Source organism: Equus quagga, chromosome 12, assembly GCF_021613505.1.
Source record: "Equus quagga isolate Etosha38 chromosome 12, UCLA_HA_Equagga_1.0, whole genome shotgun sequence".
Taxonomy (NCBI): Eukaryota; Metazoa; Chordata; class Mammalia; order Perissodactyla; family Equidae; genus Equus; species Equus quagga.
Genome location: NC_060278.1, coordinates 28,148,041 through 28,153,166, shown reverse-complemented (window position 1 = coordinate 28,153,166; position 5,126 = coordinate 28,148,041). Strand labels below are relative to the sequence as shown.

The 5,126-nt window shown below is 38.5% G+C and overlaps 1 pseudogene; it reads left to right on the top strand.

Moving 5' to 3' along the window:
* Window positions 1-2,223: 2,223 nt before the first annotated feature.
* Window positions 2,224-4,624, top strand: LOC124248142 (eukaryotic translation initiation factor 2A-like; annotated as a pseudogene).
* Window positions 4,625-5,126: the final 502 nt, after the last annotated feature.

Genomic DNA, 5,126 nt, shown 5'->3' with positions numbered 1-5,126 from the left:
ATGGAAAAGTAGTAGAGTTAGAGAACATCAAGGGAAAGAAATTAAAGAAACTGGATGAGAGATACTCCAAATGATAAGTCTAAGGGAGAGAAAATGGAGAAATTAAACGAGAAATTAACCCTCAGCCTCTGAGGTCATCCTTGTATTGAAATTCAGTTGTTTTAAAGAGTCTTTATTACTAAAGACATGATTTTCTCATAGCCGAGGGGGAAAGTTCAATTACTGTACCCATGTAATCGTCCATTTTAAATCATTTTTGTGTAAAGATTGAGTGCATTGAATGGATTTGTCATACTCTGAATGAAACTGGTGCAAATGAAATTCCTGTTAAGGGGCATTAACTTTATTCTTTTCTCATTTGCTATAAAAGCCTTGTAAGTACCAAGATTTGGATAGACTTTGGCTTATTATCAACCAAGCAGCTAAGGGACAAGTTTCCTGATGGGTTTAAAAGCAAGTAGTATTTCAGTTTATTTCTGTGGAAATAAAAAAAATCCAGTCTTTCTCTTGTTTTCTAGGGTTAATTAGATACCACTCTTTTGCTGTTATAACTCATTTGTTTTCTAGATCCCACTGTCCAATGTATTTTAATGGGTTTCTTTATGGCCCCATTTTTCTAGGCATTACCATCCATGTGCTAATCAAGCAATCATCTCGTCATTCATTTTATAAGACTTTCCGTAAAAACCCATAGAATCTTTTCAGAATTAAGGGGATACCATTATATTCAAAGCATAAAGATTATTTTATCAAATGTTTTATGGATAATTTGAGCAAACAAGAGCCAAAATAGTAAATATCATTCAATGTAAATAAAGGGAGTATTTAAAAATTATAGAAAGTTATTAAAAGCTGAGGTATGTCATTTTTATGGCGTTTAGAGATTCTGGATAAAGTGAGTTGTGAGCAATTTTAAGTGAGGTATTTCAACAGTTGTCCAATATTAGTTCTTTAGCTTCTGATCAGTAAATTATCATTTCTTTATTATTTAATATGATCACTCAATATTATTAACACCTGAATTTAACATTCTATTTGAAAGAAAATTTTCAAATAGAGGATTTTCAAAAAACCCTCTTTTTGAGGTACTGTGAATGCCTTTGGTAAAATTTTAAAGAATCAAATCATGAAGATGAAGAGACTAGTAGCTCATATACAAGCAACCAGTTTTTGTTGATTCTCACCCACTCTGAGGAAAACCCTTTAGCTTGCCTCTCCATCTGTTCCGAGCATTCAGGAAGAAAGTCCTCCGCCGCTGGAAGCAGCCATTTTTGCCTCTCCAGAATGGATTTCCCCTTGGACCAAAGACCAGAGCACTGTCTACACTTTCTTGGCCACATTCATTTTTAAACATGGCTTCTTTTTCCTCTAATACGCCAAAACTGAATGCACCAAAGTGATCTACCTGTAGCATTTGCTAAAACTGTGGTCTGTTTTGGCTGCGTGGAATCAGCAAGTGCTGTATTTCCTTAATTCTGAATCCTAAAATTCACCTCACAGTCTCTTTCCCAGTATCTTCCTCACTTGTCCTATTTTTCAGGATTTTTCTTTGGTCCTCTATTCTCTTGTGTCCTCTCATGGCTTCAAATATGACTTCCAGGCCACATATCTCCAATCCGTGTCTTGTAAGCAGTATTTATCCAAATGCTAGCTGGCCATCTCCACTTGTTTTCCACCTCAGGTACCTCAAACTCATCATGTTCAAAACAAAACTCATGATTTTAACCTCACCAAGGCTGTGTCTCCTTTTGGGTCTCCCACCTTCATGGAACCATCAGTTACTAAGTCGCCAGAAACACCTCTCTCCTGTTCCTACAGTAATATGATAAGTTACAAGTAAAATGGTACAAACACTGTGGAAACGGTTTGGTAATTTCTTTAAAAACTAAATATGCCACTACCATAGAAACTTGGAATTGCGCTCCTAGACATTTATGACAGAGAAATGAAAACTTATGTTCACACAGAAATATATGCCCAAATATTTATAGAAGCTTCATTCTTAATAGCCCAAAACTGGAAATAAAACAGATGCCCTTCAATGGGTGAATGGTTAAACTGTGGCACATCCATACCATGGAATACTAGTCAGCGATATAGAGAACACACTATTGATTCATGCAGCAACTTGGATGAATCTTTATCGAATTATGCCGAATGAAAGAAAAAGTCAAGCTCCATAAGTTACATACTGCATGATTCCAATTATGTAACATTCTTGAAATGACAAAAGTACAGAACGGAGAACATGAGGGGTGTCGGTACAGGGGGAGTCGTGTGATGGAGACATTCTGTATCTTGACTCTGTCAACGTAAACATCCTGCTGGTGATATTGCACTATAGTTTTACAACAGGTTGTCATTGTGGGAAACTGGGTGAAAAGTACACAGGTTCTCTTTGTAGCAATTGTTACAACTGCATGTGAGTCTACCGCTATTTCAAAACAAAAATAATAAAAACATGTAAAAATAAATAAAAATAGATTTCTTTAACAAACTACCTCACGAATCAGGAGCCACCCAAAAGACAACAAAAATACACAGTAAATATCATTCTCTATTCTTGTTATTTTCTTTTACCTTTACAAAAAATGTTACATACTTTTTATGTAGTTTAAAACCAACTTACAGCACAGCTGGCATACCAAAGCTCCAACTTTGTGACGTGAAAACCAAGGTATGTCTGAAATCTTCATTCAGAAAAAATCCAAAATTGGCATCAGTCCTGGTCAGAAGATGAAACTGTTTATGTCAGAAATGTTAACAATGAAGTTCACTCCTTTAAGAACAATAATTTTAATACAATTGCAAATAAATTGAATTTGCATACAGTTAATAATTTTGTGTCATCATGTGGACCTTAACCATACAAAGTGTCTGTCCTTGTCCCAGGGCATAAGGACAGATCTTCAGGGTTTTTTTTTTTTTTTTTGGTGAGGAAGATTGGCCCTGGGCTAATATCTGTTGCCCATCTTCTTCATTTTGCTTGAAGAAGGTTGTTGCTGATCTAACATCTGTGCCAATCTTCCTCTATTTTGTATGTGGGACACCTCCACAGCATAGCTTGATGAGCAGTGTGTAGGTCCATGCCCGGGATCTGAACCCATGAATCCCAGGTCACCAAAGTGGAGTGCGAGAACTTAACTGTTAGGCCACTGGCCCGGCCCCAGACCTTCGTTTTTTAGATCGTGTCAGTAACCCAACTTTGGTGTGTCCCATGCAGCTAGCCCACAAAATTCCTCTAAGGCTGATAATATTACAATGCTAGAGAATAAAACAGCTATTGCTATGTTGGAATAGCAGATACAGATGTTGACAAGACAGGCACTTCCTACTGTGGGGAAAACTCTGCATTACATTACTACAAATGGAGAAAGTGATCCAGCACAACTACCAAAAAATGGCTCCTTTATGATGTAGTTCAGAATTCTAGTTCTACGGAGTTTTGTGCTTTTTATGGTTTTATGCGTGCCAAATCTGGTTTCTGTGTTTGACTTTGGAATTCGTTGTAATAAAGCAGCCTGCAACAGCCTTATGGGCACACAGTAGTACTAGCTGAATTTGGAAATCTGAAGAGACAAAGTGTGGGAGGTTACAATGTACACACTTATTTCTAACCCCCTGACCTCTGATTCTACTTACCTTCCTTGGTGCCTAGATGGTGACGTGTTTTAACTGGCACATGTCCTCCCAGGCTATGTTAACATTGGGTACAAGACTTGGCATTTACCTGCCTCTATCATGCACAAGTATGATGTGCCATCAAATAAGAAATATGGTAGGTTTCTGGGCAGACATTTTTGGATGGAATATATTCAGCAAAAATAATAACTTACCAAGTAGTTCCTAGTGAAGTACCCAGCGAAGAACATAAAGCTACAACAGCTTATAGATGCCCCATTCTAAGAAATAAACCAATCACTAATTCTAAACTGTGCAAGGAGGAACCACCTGGGAATATGAAACCACAACCAAGAAACAAAAAGTCGCTATGGAAAACAGCCCTTAAAAATTGAAGAAGGTGTGAGGCTAAGAAAGGTGAAGAGAAGGAAGTGAGGAGTGACAGGAGTCCAGATTTGGCCCTAACCCTGCCCCACGGGGCATGCCATGAAAGCCTGCCTCTCAGTCACCTTCTGGAGACCCTGAGACAGGCACATAGCCAGAGCCTGCCTACAGAAGCTGCTGAAAGCAATCACACAGCCAGGAGAGCAAGCAGTACCTGGAAGACAGCTAGGAAAACATCAGTCAGAGAAAATGCACCAAGAGAGAACCTTTCTCAGGGCTGGCCTTGTGGCCTAGTGGTTAAGTTCTGTGTTGCACTGCAGCAGCCCAGGTTCTGTTCCCAGGCATGGACGTATGCCACTTGCCAATGGCCATGCTGTGGCGGCGACCCACACACAAAATAAAGGAAGACTGGCGCTGACGTTAGCTCAGGGTGAATCTTCCTCAAGCAAAAAGAGGAAGATAGGCAACAGATGTTAGCTCAGGGCAAATCTTCCTCAACAAAAAAAAAAAAGAGAGAGAGAGAGAGAGAGGGAGAGAGAGAGCCTTTCTCCAGGAGCTGGAGGACTTGGACTGGGGGATTCAAAGTTACCCAGAAAGCAAGTTGGTTACCAGATCTTAGTGCAGGCACTCTTCTGTTAAATCCACTGGCATAGTTGGAATATGCACGTGTCCACCCTTAATGGTCATGTGTAACTTGAACCATTTGTCCAAGGTTTTTTTTTTAAATAGGGCAAGAAACCATAAAATACATCAGAATAAATCTAAGAAATGATGTCCAAGAACTCTACACTGAAAACCACAAAAAACATTGCTGAGAGAATTTAAAGAAAGCCAAAAATAGATCATGTTCCTGGATAGGAAAGCTCAGTAGTCAAGACATCAATTCCCCCCAAAACATATTTATACATCCTATGAAATTAAACAAAAGTCAGCACTGCTTTTGGAATAATTGACTAGTTGTATCTAAAATGTATATGGAATTACAAAGAACCCTAGAATAGCCAAAGTAATGTTTTTTTAAAGCAGAACAAAGTTGGAGGACTTACCCTAGCTGATTTCAGGATTTACTCTAAAGCTACAGTAGACAAGAGTGCGTGATATTGGTGAAAAGGTAAATCTAT